The sequence below is a fragment of the Zootoca vivipara genome, chromosome 9 (assembly GCF_963506605.1).
Source record: "Zootoca vivipara chromosome 9, rZooViv1.1, whole genome shotgun sequence".
Taxonomy (NCBI): Eukaryota; Metazoa; Chordata; class Lepidosauria; order Squamata; family Lacertidae; genus Zootoca; species Zootoca vivipara.
In genome coordinates this window covers 72,233,919-72,256,910 of record NC_083284.1, presented here as the reverse complement: position 1 = coordinate 72,256,910, position 22,992 = coordinate 72,233,919, and the positions used below count along the sequence as shown (strand labels likewise).

General features: G+C 46.2%; 1 protein-coding gene across 3 annotated transcripts in view; it reads left to right on the top strand.

Moving 5' to 3' along the window:
- The window catches only part of CSK (C-terminal Src kinase), a 74,452-nt gene continuing 51,460 nt past the window's right edge, over positions 1-22,992 (top strand). For 2 of the 3 annotated variants that reach the window (XM_035112428.2, XM_035112431.2), the window contains exon 1: positions 1-543. The gene's annotated coding sequence lies outside the window, so the exon portion shown is untranslated. Of the gene's footprint in view, positions 596-22,992 lie in introns of all 3 variants that reach the window. The other variant, XM_035112427.2, reaches the window with a different exon arrangement.

Genomic DNA, 22,992 nt, shown 5'->3' with positions numbered 1-22,992 from the left:
CGCAGGCGCTGTAGGATCGCTCCGGGCTTCCTCCCTCTCTCTCCGCAGCCAGGCCCTGCGAGGTTCCCGGCGGCGGCGGCGCTGAAGCTGGGGCGCGGGCGCGGAACGAGAACAAGCGGTCGTGGGACGCGAAGGACGAGCGCCTTCCTCGCCAGGGGCCTCCGGCGCCGCTCCTTCTCTCGCAGCCACCGCGCCGCTTCCGAGGCTGCAGCAACGCGCCTGGAACTCCGGCGGCGCCAACGTTCCAAAGGGAGCCGGCAGCGTTCGAAATCGGAACGTTCGCGGCGGCGGCGGCGGCTACATTGTTTCCCCGCCCCCGGGACCCGCCGCTGTTGCCCGAGCGCCCCTCCCGCCCTCTGCCTTCCTCCTGCTGCATCTCTGGAACTCCGCCCCCGCTCCTGGGACCCTCCGGCCCTCGGAGCTGCATTCTCCGCCGGCCCTGTGGCCCCGAGTCCCCCGGGGCTCTCCCGCTGCATGGAATAACCCCACAGCGGCTCGCCGAGACCAGCCGGGCCGCCGAGGCAACACGGAGCCTGGAGAGAGGTGAGCAGCGCAGATTCCTTCCCGCCCTGCTGTGCGTTGGAAGGAACTAAAGGTTCGTGCCCCCGCTTCCTCGCAGGCCGCCTGGAAAGGGGAGACTTGCCCATCCTTCCTCACGCCTTTTTTCTGGCGCTTTGTAGGTGGGTGGGAACTCGGAGGATATTCCACTCAAGTGACTAGGAAGAGCCGTTGCGCGGCGGGGGGGGGAGTGCATCACACTCACCAAAGTGCTCTTTCCCACGTAAGGCTTCCGAAAAGAAGCCGAAGGGAAGTGGCAGGCCGGCCGATCTGCCTCCCCTAGCCCGCCCCAGAGTGCGAGGAGGCGGCGGGGCGTGCTCCTGTCTCGCGCCGCTGCCTCCGGGAGAGTCGCTCTCCCTTCGACTTGGACGAGGCCTTCTACTTCCCTTCGGCCCCTTGCTGCTTCTCTCTCTCTGGGTGTAAGACCCGTCGGGGTCTCGTGGGTGGGCGAGATCCGCCGGGCTGCGCTTCTGAGGTCTTTTGATCTGCGTCCTCTCTGTGTGTGCCTTGAATGTTGATGTCCGGCTTCGTGATGGACCTGATGCAGGACCAGCGGCGGAGGGATATTTTCAAATCACACCTTAGAAAGTGGCCTGGTCTTCCTGGAGGGACCTCAGCTGTGTAGGAGGCGAGAATCAGTGCCATGGGGAAAGGCCGTCTTTAGGATGTTGGATGGTTTCGCCCTCCCCTCTTTCCTAGAATTAACGAAATTTCCCTTCAGTGGTTCTTGGTAACTGACATGGTTTAAGGGAGCATTTCATGGAGCCCAAGGCGATACATGAAACAATGGGGGCCCATAAGCAGCAGCAAAACATAATTAAATAAATAGATGCTTCCTGGAATGCTGATTACCCATTTCTTCCCTGTCGCTTATAGAGGTCTGACCCCTTGGTTACCCCTCCCTTTTCTGCCCACATCTGGCAGACCCTTCCCACTATGTGTTGCTTATGCAGAGCTCCCTCTTAACTTCACTGGGGTTTTCAGTGAAGTTTTCTTTTGAGGTTGTGTGTGGAAGCAGAAATGCCGCTTGTGAGGTTCTTTTGGGCGCCTCACAGAGCCGGAGCCTGCACGGGTGTGAAGAATGGCTGGCTGCTTGGAGATCCACGTTGCCTTTGTATGGCTGCCGTCCATCCCCGCGGACAGTGGTGCTACAGTCCTCCCCAGCTGGGCCTTTGCAGACTCACATTGTCACCATCCGTGAGTCATATTGTGTGTGGAGTGGCTTGTCCGGCCAGCAGGGAAGGGATCTGTGCTGCCTGCCGCCCTCACAACAGCCATTGTCACAGCAGCAGGCCTAGGGGCAGGCGGGGGCACAATGCAGCAAACACCCCCCCCCCCCCGGCCGCCACAATAGGCATTTGATGGGATAAAGGGTTTAAAAGGCTCAGGGACAGGTGGGTAGGAGCTTATTGTTAACCACAGCTAATTTAAAGGTTTGGCAACATCTGATTAGAGCTGCCCCTGTGAGGGCTCAGTGGCGCTGGGTGCTCAGGATTAGTGGGCAGAGAGCGGCTTCTTCATATATATGCATGTTTGCATGCTACATGTTTTCCAGGCAGGAGTTGTTTTTTACTGGAGATTGAGAAGAGTGCATAAAAATTAAAGGAAGGGCAAAGATTGGTCCCCGCTAGCTCTGCATTGCTCAAGGTAGGAGGCCAGGTGAGATTCTTCCTGTTTTTCAGATGCCCCGAGCATCAGGAAGGAGATTTACTTACTCCATTGCTTTTTAAATAATGCACAGCCCTTTATGACTATCGCCTACAAGTTGTTCTCTGCTATTCCTGTTCAAAATGGGGATGTAGAATTTCAATAAATCCTGATCTCCCTCCCCCCATGGGAAAAGCCTGTTTCTTGCCACCTTGGAGGGGGGAGGGAGCAATAGAGATTTTAGGAAGGATTGAAATATGTGTAAGACTTTCCTCAGCTTATTTCACCTCTTTAACTACATACAATTCATCATTTGTGGTTTTAGTTTATTAAAGTGTACTCTGTGGTGTGTGTATGACATTTTCAGAGCACAAAAGTACGGTATGTTTACTCAGAAATAATGCTCGTTCTGTTCAGTGGAACTTTCTCCCAGGTAAATGCATGTCAAATTGTGGGCTGAAAAGTTTGTTTCTTTGCTATTTTTCTATATTCCCCTTCTTCCTACGGGATCTCAGCGTGGTGTCCAAGAAACCATAACACACATATAATCAAGTGGGGCTAAAAACAATTCAACCATTAAACAATGCAGCAATGGATTAAAATCCAAAACCAGCCCTTAGTCAACGCTTTAAATACCTGCATGGAGAGATACATGTATATTTTTTTGGTTCCAGAATAATCCTAGAAGTGTAGAATTGGGAGGGACCCCAAGGATAACAGTCCAACCCCCTGCAATGCAGGAACAAAGGTTTTCATGCACAAAGTTGAATTCTACTGTTAGGTTTTTATTTTTACTTAATTCCTCTAACAAACCCTGGATTGTTCTCTCACCCTCTCAGTTAAGCCTCGCAGCTCCCCTGTGAGGTTGGTTGGGTATGTTAGACTCAGGGTCATCCATACTCAGGGAGCTGAACCTGGACCTCCCAAGTCATAGCCTTGCTTGTTGAAATCTCAGTGTGCTTGGGGAGCTCCTGGAATAATTGTGGGCCAATTACATTTTCTCAGCCTAGCCTACCTTACAGGGTTGTTGTGAGTGTGTGTGTGAGGAGGAAGAATTGTGGGGATTTTGGAGGGTGAATGCATAATGGCAAGAAAAGTGAAAGTGCAGCTGATTTGCCTGTCTTTGTTGGCACGCGGCCTCGTAGCTCTTAGGCTGCAGCAGAAGGCAGCTAACTTTTGAGAGGGCAAAGTCAAGAACACTCCGTGGCTCAGATCTTGCGAGTCTCCGCCATGTATTTTCGCTTTCAAGTCTGTTTGCCAAAGGCTTGTCTTGCCTCATTCAAATGGAGATAGATTAGAGAGGGAGTGACTGAGGTATTGGATATCTGTTTCAGATTAATCCAGCCTGTGCCAACCTGGTGCCCTCCATGGCTGTGCTGGCTGATGGGCATTGTAGTCCACAACATCTGGAGGGCACCAGGTTGGCAAAAGCCGGATTAAGTAATTTAAAGAGAAGAGTTTCTCCAACCATCCCAACACTAGAACTCCTGAACATCCTGTGAAATTGAATGTTGAAAGACATAGAGAAGAAAGTACTTCTTCATGCAGTGCATACCGGTAATTAAACTGGAACTCACTCCTGCAGGAGGCAGTGATAGCTACCAACCTAGATGGCTTTAAAAGAGGATTAAACAAATTCATGGAAGAGGAGAAGGCTATCAATGGCTACTAGCCTCAACAGCTTATTTTCTGCCTCCACAGTCAAGTGGCAGCAATGCTTTCGAAGAACAGTTGCTGGAAGCCGAGGAGGAGAAAAGTTTGCTCTTGTGGTTGAATCCTGCTTTTGAGTTTCTCATTAGGGCATCTGGTTGGCCCCTGTGAGAAGAGGATGCTGGACTAGATGGGCCATTGGCCTGATCCAGCAGACTCTTCTTATGTTCTTAATAGCTTCTCGGCTGGAACTACCTACACCTGTAACCATAATCCAATGTGGATTCACACAAGGCCACATAAGATCAGGAGTGTTTTTCAAGACACCTGTGTGCACTTCTGAGTTATGGAAGTACTAGCTGTACTTTTCAGTGGCAGGCCACAAAATTATGTAGGCATTATCATTTTGACCTTTTGCAAGACATTAGTCACCACACAGTGTTTGAGGAGCCTTCTTTTGCAGGTCTCTGAATCTGAATAAAAATGTGATGCTCAACAGATTAAGAGGAAGTCACCTGAAAATTATTCAGGGAAAAACATGTTGAGTGATCTAGTATTTTTTGGTTTGTAACTTTTTAAAGTTTTTAGTTACAAGGAACAAATTGTTAATTTATTGAATTTGTTAGTCGCTTGTTACACAAAACATCTCAAAAGAATTTGGAACCTTTTAAAATATTTTATACTATATGTAAGATATTTTATATTATAACGCATATCTCCAAAACATGTGCCGTTCATTAAAAATAAATAAAGCAACTCCCAATAACAACAGCAGCAAGCACTGGAAATCCTTGCTCTGACGAGATATTTGTTGGATGCTGGCCCTTGTAATTTGGAATTAAAATGGGGGTGGGAATGTGGCCCTCCAGACGTTATTGGACTCCAATTGCCACCATCCCTGATCATTGACCAGGCTGGCTGGGACGGATGGGAGTTGGAGACACATTCCCTGGCTCTGATTTAAAAGAAATGAGGTTCATTGTGCAGTTTGTGCCCAACTTTGAATGCAATAAACAGTATTTGAGAACACCTAGATTTGACAGTCCCCTCCTAGGAGAAGAACTGGCTGGCTCAATTGTTGCTTGCACCTTGCAGGATGACCAAGACTATTCATTTTAGCAGGCATTTGAGGCTTTGGTTGACAGCTCTATATGTTCATATATAGTATGCCGAGTCACGCCATCTAGCTCAGTACTGTACACTGACTAGCAGTGGCTCTCCCATGTTTCAGACAGGGGTCTCTCCTGGCCCCACTGGAGAATCAGAGGGTTCAACTCAGATCTTTGGCATTCAAAGCAGATGTACCACTGAGCCTCATCCCTTTCCATATCTATCTATTGATCTATAGATTGTTGATCTGTTGATGTGTTCTTTTGTGTGTGTGTAAAAAAACCCTGTTTCCTGTTTCCCATGTGGTCTAATGTTGTTGTTTAGTCGTTTAGTCGTGTCCGACTCTTCGTGACCCCATGGACCATAGCACGCCAGGCACTCCTGTCTTGCACCGCCTCCCGCAGTTTGGTCAGACTCAAGTTGGTAGCTTCGAGAACACTGTCCAACCATCTTGTCCTCTGTCGTCCCCTTCTTGTGCCCTCCATCTTTCCCAACATCAGGGTCTTTTCCAAGGATTCTTCTCTTCTCATGAGGTGGCCAAAGTATTGGAGTCTCAGCTTCACGATCTGTCCTTCCAGTGAGCACTCAGGGCTGATTTCCTTAAGAATGGATAGGTTTGATCTTCTTGCAGTCCATGGGACTCTCAAGAGTCTCCTCTAATATGAATGCAGTTTTCATTTAGTTGGGCTGTGTTAGCAGCTCTTCTATGTATACTGTATATATAAATGTATGCACTGTGTGCGTGGAGGTAACAGCTTTTCACCGTAACTGCTGAACCAAATTGCATCAAATTAGGGCAAAGCGTACCTTGCCCATCAGGGAGGGATCTGGCGCAATCCCTCCCCCCCCAAAACCCACACCTTTCACACCTAAAATAATGATTAAACACAAAAAATGGTGCCCAGATTAGACATTACCAGCAGAAGGTCTGAAGACTCCAGCAGCATCCAATAGAAAGACAGATCTCACGCTGTCACCAGCAGAAGCTCTGAAGGGCAGCGCCAAATAATGACATCATCAACCGAGCTACTGAAACCACCAAGGCGGCCATTACCAGACAGCCCACAGAGTCAGGCCGGGGACAAGGAATGCGAGATGCAGGGCGGAGGCCTCGGCTTGCATTTAAATACTAGCCGAAGCCAAGGCCAACAGACTAGGCCTCGCCTCTACTTTACAGCCTACAGACTAGGCATCAGCTCCACTTTACAGACGAGGCCTCAGCTCTACAGGCTACAAACTAGGCCACTACTCTACTTTAAATACTATCCCGAGTGGAGCCGTGGGTGGGGGGAGGAGGGGCCCGAATAGGTCATGGGCTGACGTAGGGAGGGGGGAGCCACAGGGTGGGGGGAGGGGGGACGGGATACATCATGGGTCGCTACAGGATGGGAGTACAGTTGTACCTCGGGTTACGAACACCTCGGGTTACGAACTGCGCAAACCCGAAAGTATTTTCGGCCGCACGGACGTTCTGCGCATGCGCAAAATGGCGGTTCGGGTTACGAACTTTTCGGGTTACGAACTGCGACCCGGAACGGATCTTGTTCATAACCCGAGGTACTACTGTAATCACAGGGATGAGACACAACAATGGGGGGTGGGAGGAAAAAATACATAGTCCAGGGGGGAACGGACACATCCTCCCCCTTTCCCGGGAAACAAGGACCCTGAGTCAGGCACTGCAAACAATCATAAGAAAACAAAAATAATTAAAACAACAAATCCAAGGACAAAGTTCATACATCCGGAAAAGCATATTACATCAAAATCAAAAACAGGTTATGCAACTATTACCGTTCAAAACAAAAATTACATCAATACCCCCTCCCCCAAAACCCCCACAGCAACGTGTGGCCGGGTCAGCTAGTAATATATAAAAATGAAATACTTTGAAATATAGTAAGTAAATATGTGCATAACAATAAAAATAAACAACTAAACAGCAAAATCCTAAAAGGTCTAAAGAAAAATATGACTGCTAAATCAACCAAATGATTTCTAAATTCCCCCCCCAACATTATCCTAAAACAATTATTTCAGTATTATGGCAAACAGCTAGACATCTGTCCACTGTTGAAGGCAGAGTGCTGGTCCAGATGGGTTGCTGTTCTGATAGTGTGAGGAAATGTGTTAGGTTTGTTCTGCCAGGTGGTATCGTCACATTATTTTGGGTGCCTGCTGAAAAGCTTTCACCCTCCTCCACTGCCAGCATGCATACCCATGAAATTACCATGTAATTTATTGTGCATAATTTATTAAAATTCCTGTTTTTATTTTTATTTTGGCCAATACTTTTGCATCAACTTTAAAAAAAAATACTTTGGTATATTTTAATTTACATTTTAGATTGTCAAGCTGCTTAGAGGTGTTCTGCTGAGTCAGTAGTATATGCGCTGTCTGTTGAGATGTTAAACTTGAATGAGGATAGGGATTATCTATGTCTGTCTGTCTATCATCTATCTATCCATCATCTATCATCGGCCTGTATCAGTCCTTGCATTGCACACCCCAACTGAATCAGGTTGTGTGCGGGTGGCGCTGTGGGTTAGACCACAGGGCCTAGGGTTTGCTGATCAGAAGGTCGGCGGTTCGAATCCCTGCCACAGGGTGAGCTCCTGTTGCTCGGTCCCAGCTCCTGCCAACCTAGCAGTTCGAAAGCACGTCAAAGTGCAAGTAGATAAATAGGTACCACTACAGCGGGAAGGTAAACGGCGTTTCCATGTGCTGCTCTGGTTCGCCAGAAGCAGCTTTGTCATGCTGGCCACATGACCCGGAAAGTGTACGCTGGCTCCCTCGGCCAATAACGCGAGATGAGCGCTGCAACCCCAGAGTCGACTGGACGTAATGGTCAGGGGTCCCTTTACCTTTACCTTTACTCTATTTCCTCAATTAGCCATCTTTACTTCAGCTGTGTGCAGTACTTCCTTGTCCAGCAATGAGATCATAGGGCACTTTGCTGTGGCCTGAGATGTCTCTCTCTCTCTCTGGAAACCAGGGAAACCTGCAACTTTCCAGGTGCTGCTGGATTCCTGACTCCCATCAGCTCTTGCTTGTGTGCACAGCTGTCAAGGATGATGGGAGTTGTAGTCCAGCAACGTCTGGAGGTTCCCCATTCCTGATGGAAGCTGAGGCCTGGTGGTGCTCCTTAAACGATGTTCATGTGACTGTTTTGTGATGATGTGAGTCCCTTGCGTAGCTAAGAGTCCATTGGTGCTTGCCCACCTCCTGTTAGGGATAGCTGCCTGCATGCTATTCCTGAGATGAAGCCAGTGTCCGTGTGATTTGCTTGTGCTGTGAGTGAGTGCTGCAATTACTCTGCATGTAATCAAGGCTCGATAAAGCACGTTGCTAGTGGCAAATGCAAGCCAGGCTGTCTGCAGCTAGGCAACCACAGAGCAATTTCTGTTAAAACAGCACTTTGGTGCTTCACACTTGTGGTGTTTGTTTTGTGCTGTTGGTGGGAAGCTTTTTTGTTTGTGCCCTGCTGAGTTAGTGGAAGAGACAAGCTTTGTTCTTCTGTTTGGATTGCTAGCCGCCAAATTAATAGAGGCCATTGCACCCTGTTCTCTACTGGGAGCAGGCTAATTGTTCTGGCTGGCGGGGGTGGCCGAATCCTGGCTTAGAAGCCTACGTGACAAGGCTTAAATGCGTCAACAGCCATAATTTCAATGGCAATTATTTCCCATTTTATTCCTTCTTCCATCTCATTTTGACAGTGATATGCAGAGGGTCCCAGATTCAATCCCCAACAGCATCTCCAGGTAGGACTGGGAGAGAACCTGCTCTGAGTTCCTGAGGAGCAACTGGCAGTCTGTGTAGACAAGACTGAGCTAGGTGGACCAATGGCCCATCCATAACTGCTTGAGTCTGCAATAGGGGTGCCCTCTATGATCTCCACTGCTCATGCCTCCCTTGTCAAGATGATGGAGTTGTGATGAGCCCCATGGTAAGATGGGGATGTTTAGCCTAGAGAAAAGAAGACTGAGAGGAGATCTGTTAGCCACTTTCAAATATCTGAAGGGCTGTCACATGGAAGAGGGAGCAAACTTGTTTTCTGCTGCTCTAGGGGGAATTAATGGATTCAAATTACAGGGAAGGAGATTCTGACTCAACCTTGGGAAGAACTTTCTGAAGAGCTGTTTAACAGTGGAATGAACTTCCTTGGAGGGTGATGGACTTGCCTTTGTTGGAGGTTTCTGAGCGGGTTAGGTGGCCATCTGTCAAGGGTGCTGTGATCCCTACATTGCAGGGGGTTGGGCTAGATGACCCTTGGGTTCCTTTCAACTCCACAACTCTTAAGATTCTATGACAGGCACCACCAAACTTCGGCCCTCCAGATGTTCTGGACTACAATTCCCATCATCCCCGACCACTGGTCCTGTTAGCTAGGGATCATGGGAGTTGTAGGCCAAAACATCCGGAGGGCCGCAGTTTGGGGATGCCTGTCCTATGACATTTCTCCCTACCCCCTGCAAATCTCTCAGGAGACTTCTGGTGCCCACACCATGCCTGTGAAGATTGGCAGGCTTGCCTTACAGGGAGACAAGGGAGGCCATGGAGGACGCAGATGGACTCACTTGCCTGCTAAGAAGAGGACCAGGAGGAGGATTTTCGAGCTTCTCAAGGGCTGAATGAATGAAAAGATCCCTTGGGCCAAAAGTGGCCAGAGGGCTGTAGTTTTCCTGCTTCACTGGTGCTCAGGACCACTTTTTGGAGGTACTTTAAATCAGGGCTGTCACATGACCAAATCAACCTTAGGCAATTGATCAGTTAAAAGATTGATAAATGTACAAAAGATGAAAACAACACTACTGAAAAATGAAAGCACCCCATATATACCAGGGATATGGGGCCATCTAGATGTTGTTGGGCTACAGTTCCCATCGTAAAGTTGTAGTCCCACAAGACTTGGAGGATGGCAGGTTCCTCATCCCTGCTGTATATGAATAGCAAACTCTTCTCTAAGCATGGGACCTTATGTGGCCCAGTTGGCACCAATTTGGAGAAGTTACCTCCAGGCCTGGGGGAACTTCAGGGTTTGCAAAAGTACTGATGAGAGAGAAAGAGAGAGACTCCTAAGGTTGGGGGTAAAATGACCCTATGAGACGAGCATGCTCAGCAGCTGCAGAATACTTACCAGCTGGTGATGGGAGAAATAGAGAGCCAGCGTGGTGTAGTGGTTAAGAGCGGTGGACTCGTAATCTGGGGAACCGGGTTCGCGTCTCTGCTCCTCCACATGCAGCTGCAGTGTTTGTTGTGGGGGAGGAAGGGAAAGGAGAATGTTAGCTGCTTTGAGACTCCTTCGGGTAGTGATAAAGCGGGATATCAAATCCAAATAACAGAAAACTGGGGAGGAATAGATTGAAATGGAGTATCCTGAAAGACAGCATGGCTGCCTGGCTGGACTTTTGAACTAGAGAACTCCACGCAGCAACAAAGAAAGAAAGAAAGAAAGAAAGAAAGAAAGAGCATTGCCATGCATAAATGTGTATGTGTGTGTGTGTGTGTGTGTGTGTGTGAGAGAGAGAGAGAGAGAGAGAGAGAGAGAGAGAGAGAGAGAGAATGAGAATATTCTGGTATGGTGTGCCCATCACCCACAGTTACTGTAAATTCATGCAATTTTTTTTAAATCTGCAGTTTAATCAGGACACTTTTAAAAAGTTGTCTGCAGCCTTTGAGCTGATCGGTGTTGCTGATTAGCCAGTAAATCATTGCAGCCCTAAATGAAGCTGGGTTTATAGCAGCATTGGGGCATTTAACAAGGGTGTACCCAAAAGTAAACTGTTTAGTAAAGTGGTGGCGTTGTAGCACCTTCACAGATTTCAGCACCAAATGCTGCATTTATTGGAAAGAGTGCAAAGGCATGCAGGGTGGTTCTGTAGAATCTGTTCAGGAGCATTCTGTTCACGCCTGATTTGCCTGCTAAATATCTCTCCTGCAAGCCTCCACAAGTGCTTCCAGGTTTTAAAAGGAAGAGTTGAAGAGAGACAGAGCCCAGTCTGAGACGCAGGAGAGTTTTTGCCACTCGGAAACGGCCAAAGCGGGCTAGGCAGGCAAAGTGCTTCATTTAACTAAGATTCCTGCATTGCAAGCATTGGACTATCACCCTTTCAGTTCCTCCCAACTGTACAGTTCTGTGATTCTGTGTTCCTAACAAGATAAACAGCAGAAAAAAGCATGACCAGTAAAGTTAAAAACAAAACAAAAAGGGAGCACAAATACACTTTCAGTGTGACCTAAAGCAACTTCCTGATATTTTGGACTCCCAGCTTCCATCACGCCTGGCCGCGCTGGTCATGCTGTCTGGAGCTGATGGGAGTTAGGGGTCCAACATTTGTTTTTGTTTTATAATATTTTTACTAAATTTTCAACAAAAATAACAAACAACAACAAACGGAAAATTATACACAACAACATCAAATCCATAAAATGGGATTCTCTGAATCCCGTAACTCCCCCCCCCCCGTTCTTTAAATTCCCTTTTCAACTGCATGTCATTTCTCCTCCAAATTATTTTTTCTATCTCAACTTTCCTATATTAATTCTAAAATTAAAAGTGTTCTTAAAATCCTGCCAATGTATTTACCTGTTTACAATACTTTTGCAAATACATAATAAACATTTTCGATTCTTTTTTAAATTTCTTATCATCTTGATTTCTGAGCTTTCCAGTTAGTTTCGCCATTTCAGCATAGTCCATTAAATTGGTTTGCCAATCTTCTTTGGTCGGGACGGTTTCCTCTTTCCATCTTTGGGCTAACAGTATTCGGGTGGCCGTCGTAGCATACATAAACAAATTTTTCTGGTCATTTGGAATCTCTACTCCTACAATACCTAATAAAAAGGTTTCTGGTTTTTTTTAAAGCAAAGGTTACTCTAGGCATTTCCCCCCACATTTCATTATGGGGGTCCAACATTTGAAGGGCCCCGGGCTGTGGAAGCCTGGCCTAAAAGCCTGGGTGAATGAGCAGCTCTTTGCCTGGCATCAGAAAGAGAACAACGTGGGAACAGGGAGAGTCTTCTGGAGGACAGTTAAAGGCCCTGACCTCAGAAGATGGGGGCGCCTTGCATGGCTGTTCCATTTATCAGGATGTGCTGTTGCTCCTTCCTGTGTGTGTGTTCTGTTAGTTTATTTATGAGAGTATTTCTAAACCACTAGCTCATTAAGAAAAAAGTCTCATGGTGGTGTATAGTACAATAATTAAATTATAAAATCTAAATTATCTGAAGAAGTGTGCATGCAGACAAAAGCTCATACCAAAATAAAAAACTTAGTTGGTCTTTAAGGTGCTGCTGGAAGGAATTTTTTTTATTTTGTTTATAAAATCCTAAACGGAGCAGATGACCAGTGCTGATCAAATTAATTCCCTTGGCAATTTTCAGCAGGTCAGAATTGCAGCTTGCACCCACGAACATAGAACATGGCCGTCTAGGAATACAGTTTCCCACATGCTGTGTCCAGAAGTACCTCCCCTCTCCTCCCTCTCCCTCTCTGCAGGAAGAGGATCTTGTGGTTAAGTCCCGGGAGAATATATCAAAGTTCTTAGTCTGCTTTCTAGACTGGAAGTAATTTTTCTGAGAAGAAAAGGGCTGTAGCTCAATGGCAGAGCAGCTGCTTGATGCTGAAGGTCCCAGGTTCAACCCCCAGTGGCATCTCGTAGCTGACCTATTGCAATGAATGAAGATGACCCACCTAGGTCCATTGATTTGTATGTGTCCACTCCGAGTAAAACTTGTTGGGATAAAACCCCATCTTCCTGTGATTCCTGGAACCGACTCTGATAAACACTCTTGGGAACCAACATTTCAAGGGTATGTGACACGCGGTCTCTTGCTAGAGGGAGTGCACACTTTTGCAATTGCCTAGCTCTGAGAACAGGATGAACATAAAAATCCTGCTAAGCAATTCATTCTAATTTTAATAGTTTGATTTATTAAAAGGGTTTTATTCCGCTTTTTTATATAAAATACAGTAGTACCTCTACTTACGAATAACTCTACCTACGCCAAAGGATAAATGGACATAAATCTGACATCAGGAACCACAAGACAGAGAAACCAGTAGCAGAACACTTCAGTCTCCCAGGACATTCTATACAAGATCTCAAAGCAGCTGTTTTATTACAGAAAAATTTCAGGAACAGACTGGAAAGAGAAGTTGCTGAATTGGAACTCATTACCAAGCTTAAAACCATGGAGCCACCTGGGATGAACAGAGACATTGGATTCTTATCTCATTATGCACGATCAAGCTTTCTTTAGTGCCTCAGCCCTTGCTTTTCCCCCACAGGACCAATTGCAGTCGTTAACAGCCATCTACAGGTTTACCACTCCCATCAGCCCATCACCCATTCCCACCCACCCCCACCCACCCTCTGTATATACATAAGGGACTGACTTCTGTTTCAAGTGTATCTGAAGAAGTGTGCATGCACACGAAAGCTCATACCAAAATAAAAACTTAGTTGGTCTTTAAGGTGCTACTGAAGGAATTTTTTTATTCTACTTACGAATGTTTCTGCTGTATCCAAATTGTTGCCTCACCTAATTGGAACACTCGAGCATCACTCAGTCAGTTAATTGTTTTAAATCATCACAACATATCCTCAAAATAGTGTTAAAAGCAGCAGCGTGGTGATGTGGGAGCAATTGATCAATAGCAGCAAGCACATAATAAATATCCTGATCGGCAGACGTTTGACATCCCCCCCCCCCGCGGCCCAAAGTCTTCTTGAAGTTGAAGGATCTTTGCCATCCATCTGCTGGAGGACAGAAGAGAAAGGAGAGCAGCTGCAGGTCTTGGGGAGATAGTTCCACCAAGAGCTGCCTTGTGCACTGCCAGATGTTTGGCTCCTGGGATGCCTCCACTGCCAGGCAGTTGCCTTTCTATGGTTTAAAACGGGCGTACCCAGGATCAAAATTAGGGGCGGGGCCAAGGCATGGGAGGGGCCACAGTGGGAATGTGGGCGGGGCTAAGCTCCGGAGGCGCGCGGGGAGCGTGAGCCTGTTGCTGCCTCCTCCGCGCCTCCCAGCTGTTCCGAGGAGGCGGCCCCAGGCTCCCGCTCCAGAGGCGCGCGGGGAGCGCGAGCCTGTGGCTGCCTCCTCTGCGCCTCAGCCTTTTGCTTCTTGGGGGGGCAACTGCCCCCCCTGCCTACACCTATGGTTTAAAACAAGAGTCTTATCTGCCTCTTCCTGGCGGTGCCATTGGGAATTAAACCTGCAGCCTTGGGCATGCAGAGCAGGCGCTGCCACCAAGCCTGGGCCTTACCCCTCCCAGCTTGACCCCATGCTGCTCTACAGTGCCCCTCTGGAGGTGCTGGGGATTGAAGCTGAGTCCTCCTGTGTGGAAAGTGCAGGCTCCGATACTCAGCCTTGGTCCCTTGAGAGCCTGAGCGCAGTCACTGGAAAGTTCTTCTCAGGCATGAGCCACCGACTTGGAAGGTAGCTTCACCTTGGGGATCTTGTGAAAGCACAGCAAAGAGCTGTTGTGCTGGTGTCTGTTCCCTGCTTTCCTTCTTTCCGAAATAATTTTTATTGAAGATTTTCATGAACTACCAAGAATGTGCAGTGTCTCTCTCTCTTGACCTGATTATAAAGTCTTTTGGTTACCTTACATTCAATGCGAATGTAAAACAATGATTTCAAAGGCAGGGGAAGAGGGAAGAGGGTGGGTGGTGAACTACCGTATCTTGTTGTTTTGTCAACTTGGTATTTCATGTCAGTGTCAATTGAGTAGGTTTTCTTTCTGTATGTTTGTTGGTTTATATTGGCAATGAGAGAAGATTAGGGAGGCAGGGCATGTTTATTTGCCTTTAATTGCCTTTGATGAACCGTAGTGAGATTTGTCTTCAGTTTGAGCTCTGTGTGTAATAAAAGGGAGCTATACTGGGGTGAAGGTATCCTTGTGTCAGTTTCAGTTTGTCGGTTAACTTTTCTAATAAGGTCATTCCCCATACAATTTGGTACCAATGGTCCATACTTACTCCGGAAAAGTCTCCAGTGTCTAACTATAACGTTTCTGACCGCTGAGAGTAGGTGGGTCATAAGCTCTTTATGGTGCAAGTGAGCGTTATTGTCTTGGAAAATACCTAATAGGGCCAATTCTAGGGTGGGTTTCAATACCTGTTTAGATATGGTATATATATTTTTTGTAGGACTGCTGTTCATTTTTTAAAAAATTAAATAATCTTTATTTCAACCACCAACACACATGAATCACAACAAAAATACATACTAACATATTAACATACATACAAACATACAACTATACCATTACAGTACAAAATCAATATAAATATCATCTCAAATAATTCCTACTTCTTAACCATAATGTTGGTTCTTTAACTTCCCCATTTTATCTCTCCATTAAACTCAGATAAGAAGATAAGCAAAATATAAAACATGACATAGACTTCTGACATTTTGATTCTATTCATCATAATATCATCTTTTTAGATTTTTATATTTCTATCGTTTTTCCTTATACAATGAGAGTTATTCTATTGCAAAGGTTGTGTTGGTGTTGCATCACTTTTTTAGATAATACAAAAAGCTGTTCCATTCCTCAATGAAACTATTTCTTGGATTGTCTTTTATTTTTTCTGACAGGTAAGCCAGTTCCGTATATTCGAAGATTTTACAGAACCATTCTTTTTTGTTAGGTGCTATTACATCTTTCCAGTGAGACGCTTATCAGTGTCCTTGCAGCAGCAGAAGCGTATAGAAAATTTGTTTGCATTTTTTTGGGGGGGTATATACGGAGTGGTTATACCTACAAGGTACGCTTTTGGTGTTTTTCGGAATGTGATTTTAAAGATCTGTTCTACCTCTTCATGGATTTCACTCCAGAATTTTGCCCCTTTCTCACATTCCCACTAGATGTGATACCAGCTTCCTCACATCTCCAGCATAAATTGCTCACGTTCTTATACATTTTCGAGAGCTTATATGGTGTAATATGCCATCTGTAGAACATTTTTTATTAAGTTCTCTTTAATAGAGTTGCACGCCGTGAAGTTCCAGCTCATTTTCCATAAGCCCTCCCACCTTGTCATCGTTATATTATGGCCTATGTCTTGTGTCCAGTGCATCATTGAGGATTTAGTTTGTTCTTCCATCACTGACCAATCTAGCAATAACTGATAGGCCTTTGAGAGAGTTTTCTCCTGGGAGTTTATCACTTCCATTTCAAATTTTGACTGCTCATTCTCAAAACCTGTTTTAATGTCAATTTTGTATCTCTCAAAGAGTTGATGGTAGGTAAACCAGTCATTTACGAGATTTTTCAGGCTTTTGTATGGTTTTTAGCTGCCTGGTAATAGGCCAGGCAGACTTCTAGCCTGGCAATTGAAAGAAAGGAAAGACCAACGTATCATAAAATCAAAGTAGGGGAAAAATGGATTACAGATCAGAGTAATATTAATAGCTGTTTCAAAGATTATTATACAAATTAGAGGACTGCTGTTCAAAAGGGTTGGATTTGGGGACATTTCCACCACATGTGGAGATATTTACCTGTAGAAGTACAGCCTTTCCAGCATTTTGGTAAGGTTCCTGGATGTATTAATGCCAATTTCCTCAATGTAGGATGCCATCAATAGATAAGTTTCAAACTGAGATCCCTTCTTTTGGCTGAGATGGATTTAAAGGGAGGTTTGGACCATATTGTAGTCCATTGGGTAGAATTTATTTTGTAACCTATGTCGTGTTCCCATTATTTTTTAATTGTGTTGAGTAAGATTGCAGCGTTGTGAAGCAGTATATTGCAGATACCACCCCCCTACCATGTCCATCTGCCAACAAAAGAAACCTTTCAAAGGTGGTCAAGGGCCTTGTGGCCGCTGCTTTTACTGTTGGAAGCATGTAGGAAAGCATGTAGTTGATGGTGTGTTAGTCAGGGTACTTGAATGTCCCCTATTTTATCCTGTATTTCCTGTGTTGATATTGGTTTGTTGTTTATGTAAATGTCTGCTAAACGGCATAAGCCTTTGGTTTGCCATGTTTCTATGTGAAAGGTTTGAGCTGCATGAGGAATAACGGGTGATGAGCCAAGGGCAATAGTGGGGCTGGTGACAAAGTACGGTACCTTCTTTATGTTTCCAGGTCTTAAGCATGGATAGTGTGAATCTGTTCAGTGTTGAGGGGAGTTTTCTCAGCTCGTGTTGGAGGAATGGGAATGCAGTAGTGGGAGCGTTTTCCAATGTGTGCATCATCTCCAAGTGTACCTATTGTTTGGTCCCGTCTTCCAAAATGCATTGGATTATGTGGCACACTTGATTAGCGATGTAATGTTGGGAATTCCCCAACCCCCTTCTGAAGGGAGGGAGGTACAAATATTTGGGGCTTATTCTTGACTTTTTGTTTGAGAAAATGAATGACTGTTATTTTTTCCTGGCATTTGCAGAGTTGGATTGACGGAATCCAGATTGGAAAGGTTTGGAATAAGTAGGTTAATTTTGGGAGGGTGATCATTTTGATCATGGCTATTTTATCTGAGGTGACGGGAGGTGACAGCAGCAGCGGCCTGCAAGGACTCACAGCAGTGACAGGAGGTGGCAGTAGCAGCGGCTGTGGTCTGTGAGGCTTCACGGCAGTGGACTGCAAGGCCTTGTGGCAGTGACAAGAAATGGCAGCAGTAACGGCATTGGCCTGTGAGGCCTTGCAGTGGCGACAGGATTTGGAAGCAGAAGTGGCAGTGGCCTGTGAGTCCTCACAGCAGAGACCTGCAGGGACTCGCAGCAGTGGCAGGAGGTGACTGCAGTAGCGGCATCCTGCGAGGCCCTTCTGGTGGTGACGGAAGATGGTGGCAATAGTAGTGGCAGGCTGCAAGGCCTCGTGGTGACAGAAGCAATGGGACTTGCAAGGCCTCACCATGGTGGGAAGAAGTGGTGGCAGGCTGCAAGTCCTCCTGGTGGTAAGGGGAGATGGTGGCAGAAGCTGTGGCAGCATGCCTCCCGAGGCCTTGCAGGCCACCTCTGCTTCTGCCACCATCTCCTGGCGCTACTGGCACCGCTGTGACAAGGCCTTGCAGGCTGTTGCCGCCTTTGTCACTGCCACAAGGCCTTGCAGGCCACCATGACAAGGCCTTGTAGGCTGCTGCCACCGCTTCTGCCACCTAGCAGGCCTGCTGGCAGTCTGGCAGTCTCAGATTATTTGTATTCACTATGACTCAACACCGTACTTTGGATTGTTCTGAATACTGCCGTTTGGTAGCCAAGCCCAAAACCAAAAGTCTCATTTGGATTCATCTTGGCTTGCCTGCTGCTGAAAGTGACCACGAGATGCTTGATAATATAATCATTTATCAGTTTTAGACCCTTAGGTAGCAGTTGCCAGGACACTGTCCCGTTCGCCTCTGCATAGTTCCTTCCTTATTTCAGATATTGTGATATATCAATATATCACAATGTTTACCTGGTGATGTATCACGATATTGAAAACCAGTTATCATCCAGCCCTAGCAGCTGGACTGTGGTTTGCCAGATGGGAAGGTAGCACACAGTTTTGCAGGGCCTCTGCGATTGCTTTGTCTTGCTTCCCCCTGCTCACATTAACATGAAGAATGGAGATTGGTAGCGGTTGCCTTTTTCCAGCGGTTTCATGCGCTGTCATTTTTAGTTTATGGCATTTATATCCCACCTTTCCTCCGAAGTGCTCAACGTGATGTGCTTGGTCCTCTTCCCCCTCCTCTCGGGTTTAATACTGGGAGAGAAAGAGATTATTCTGCTGGCATTAACACCCCAGGAGAGGGAGCAAAGATTGATAATGGCTACAGTATAGGGTTGATGCATTTTCCCATCAGTTGGGTGAGCTTTAATGCTCGAAGAGAATGAAATTGTGTTGGCAGGTATGTTAAAAGCAAGAGATGTTCCACCAGACCTGCATTTCGAAGGTTAGTGTAGTGATAAGAGTGAGAAGGAGGAGTTACTTAATTTGTTAATACTGCTACTGATTTCCATCTTTGCCATCATGGGATTATGTATTGCCTTAGCATGTGCCATTCCTTCATCTATTTAAGCTAGGCTACTGAAGGCAATTGGAGCTGCTTGCTGTCTGAAGTTGTGGTTCCATCCCTTCAGATCGCCACACCTTGTGCTGTCACTTGTGACGTTATTTTTTCCTGGGGCAGTAGAGTGTGTTAGGCCATCATAAGGCGGCTTCAAAGATTGATTTTACACTTGGTCCCTGATGCATTGCTTGGAGGGATCGTCTATAAACACAAACGCAGCCGCCGGTTATATTTGTAGCGTGCAAATTAATCTTCAAACTCTTCGGGTCCTTTCCAGTTCTGCAAATCTATGGGCCTGCTGGTGCAAGAGAGCTGAGTTAATTCGGAAGCTGCCTTATATTGACTCAGGCTACTGGTTCATCTAGCTCAGTATTGTCTATCTTCTACACTGACTGGCAGCTACTGCCCAGGCATTCAGGCAGGGAAATCCCCACTGCTTCCTACAGAGACTGGGGACTGAGTCTCAGGCCTTCTTCGTGAAAAGCACTTGCCCTCTCACTGAGCTGGTGACAGGGGTGTGTGTGTGTGTGTGTGTATGTGCAAATGGCATTTTAGGCTGTAAGGCAGCTTCCTACATTGCAGGAGGCAAAGGGGAAAAAAACAAAGGTCACATCCTCACCTTCCATTGACAGCACTGTATTACCAACAGCCAAGGAGAATCCTAAGAACTAGTTTGTGGAAGGTGCTGGGAATTGTAGTTGTGTGAGGCCAGCGCCCTTCACAGACTATGGTTCCCGCAATTTTCCATGGCTCTTGAAGTGGAACAAGAGTACAGTAATTTTAAACACTCAGTGCGACTGCGACCCAAGAGGGAAGCTGCATTTCAAGATAGGCTTTGTCCCTCCTACTGCCTCTCTTTCCCAGTATTTTGTCAGCAGCAAAAAATCACATGGCTGTCAGAAGTCCTGCCCAGCTCTTTAAAGTGGGAAGTATCTAAAATAGCTGAAAAGGGGAAGCAGCCCTCTTAGCAGGCTCAGCAAGGGCAAGCCAGCTGATAGGCATGCAGCTCTCCTCTTGGCTCACAGCTCTAGGGGTGCTGTGACCGAGCGGCTCTTGCAGGCAGACTCATTCAGCCCTCGAGTCTGCCTCTGTGAAGGAAGGAAGTCGTAGGTGCTAAAAATGGAAACATTATTTTTAGGCCAGCCATTCAGAGAATCTCCCAGCAGTGACGCTTTTAATTGCTTGCAACTAGGCATACCCCCCCCAAAAACCCTGCCTGTCTTGTTGAATATTCATTGGGCAATAGTTAATTTCTGAAGCTTCTAAATAAGCCAGCAACAAGAGCCTATTTGCACTTTAATTTGCTGGTTATGTTTGACTGTGTTTCCCCTGGGGCCTGCTGTGGTTAAATCTGTAAATTGGAAAATGGAGAGATCCGAGTTTCTAAGCACTTTGGGGTATCTCATGGGCATGTTCCAGGGAGCCAAAGGTGGTGGAAATCCCACTAGTACCCGACGTATCGATTGCATCAAGCACAACCGCTGCATGATGTGTGTGAAGGTGCCTCGGGGTGTGAATTGCAGTGCGGTTCACACAGTAGGTTCCACGTGATTCAGCGGACAGGATCTGACCCTGTCACTGCTTGCCTGTAACCCTAGAGAGCTGCTGCCATTCAGCGTAGACAGTACTGGCCTAGGTGGGCCTAGTGGTCTGACTAAGCGTAAGGAGGCTTCCTTCATATTTATTTGTTGTTGTTGTTTAGTCGTTTGTTTAGTTGAAGAGTCGTGTCCGACTCTTCGTGACCCCATTGACCTTAGATCAATAATAAATAAATATGTATATGCCGCTTGATTGTAAAACAACCCCTCAAAGCAGCTTACAAAACAAAATGAATTAAAAAATAACAAGAACGTCTTACAACTTAAAGTAACAATAGATTAAAAGCAAATTAGAACTCACATCAATTTTCTAACCATCTGGGTAGGCTTCTCTAAACAGGAATGTTTTTAGCAGGCGCCGAAAGGAGGACAGGGAATGTAGCTTCCTGGTGTCGGTGCTGCCACACTAGAATATCAAGTTCTTATAAATATGGAACAGGTATTATGTGTGGGCACATATGGGGTTAGGCGGTTTTATTGGTACACCGGTCCCAAGGTGCTAAGGGCTTTTAGTAGCCCTTTGAACCTGCCCCAGAGCAAATCAGTAACCAGTGGAGATGTCTGAGTACAGGTGTTATATGCTGACAAGGCCTCGCTCCTGTCAATTGTGCTACAGCATTCTGCACTCACTGCAGAAGCCGCACATAGAGCGTATTGGGGTAATGCAGTCCAATCCTATGTTCCAGTGTTCGCATTGGTGGGGTCTGAGGTCTCTTTTTCACAGGTTAAGAGCAAAATAGGGAGAAATTACAGCCAATGAGTATGACGGAGGCACAGAACAGGACAGCTGAGGCTGTTCTTGCAGAAGGTCAAATGCTCATTTCCGGCACCAAATGTTGATTGGAGTTTATTGAAGAATACTTGGACAGGTTGTGATGATGGCTGCTTTTTTTCAACAAAACAAAACAAGTTGCAGTCTAAATTCTTACGCCATGATCCATGCAAACAGAATGCAGAAATTCTTGTTGGCTTCTTGGGATAGTTGCAAAACTTTCTGTGAAAATACTGGTCTTTACCTGTTTCCTTATTTTTTGTTTTCTGCACTTGTATCCAGTGATAACCTCCCCCTCTCCTATGGGCAAAGTTGAAGCATGAAGTCAAGACAACTGAAAGGCATTAAGGAAATGCAAAATGAGGCAATTCCTGCTTTTAAGGGAGAGCATGCCAAACTTTCACTGATGTTTAGGAAGGATCTTGGGGTCTTAGGTGACCACAAGCTTGACACGAGTCAGCAGTGTGATGCACCAGCAAAAAAAAGTTAATGCAATTCCAAGCTGCATCAATAAAAGTATTGTTGTTGTTTGTTGTTGTTTAGTCGTTTAGTCGTGTCCGACTCTTCGTGACCCCATGGACCGTAGCACGCCAGGCACTCCTGTCTTGCACTGCCTCCCGCAATTTGGTCAAACTCATGTTCGTAGCTTCGAGAACACTGTCCAACCATCTCGTCCTCTGTCGTCCCCTTCTCCTAGTGCCCTCAATCTTTCCCAACATCAGGGTCTTTTCCAAGGATTCTTCTCTTCTCATGAGGTGGCCAAAGTATTGGAGTCTCAGCTTCACGATCTGTCCTTCCAGGGAGCACTCAGGGCTGATTTCCTTAAGAATGGATCGGTTTGATCTTCTTGCAGTCCATGGGACTCTCAAGAGTCTCCTCCAGCACCATAATTCAAAAGCATCAATTCTTCGGCGATCAGCCTTCTTTATGGTCCAGCTCTCACTTCCATACATCACTACTGGGAAAACCATAGCTTTAACTATACGGACCTTTGTAGGCAAGGTGATGTCTCTGCTTTTTAAGATGCTGTCTAGGTTTGTCATTGCTTTTCTCCCAAGAAGCAGGCGTCTTTTAATTTCGTGACTGCTGTCACCATCTGCAGTGATCAAGGAGCCCAAGAAAGTAAAATCTCTCACTGCCTCCATTTCTTCCCCTTCTATTTGCCAGGAGGTGATGGGACCAGTGGCCATGATCTTGGTTTTTTTGATGTTGAGCTTCAGACCATATTTTGCGCTCTCCTCTTTCACCCTCATTAAAAGGTTCTTTAATTCCTCCTCGCTTTCTGCCATCAAGGTTGTGTCATCTGCATATCTGAGGTTGTTGATATTTCTTCCGGCAATCTTAATTCCGGCTTGGGATTCATGTAGTCCAGCCTTTCGCATGATGAATTCTGCATATAAGTTAAATAAGCAGGGAGACAATATACAACCTTGTCGTACTCCTTTCCCAATTTTGAACCACTCAGTTGTTCCATATCCAGTTCTAACTGTAGCTTCTTGTCCCACATAGAGATTTCTCAGGAGACAGATGAGGTGATCAGGCACTCCCATTTCTTTAAGAACTTGCCATAGTTTGCTGTGGTCGACACAGTCAAAGGCTTTTGCATAGTCAATGAAGCAGAAGTAGACGTTTTTCTGGAACTCTCTAGC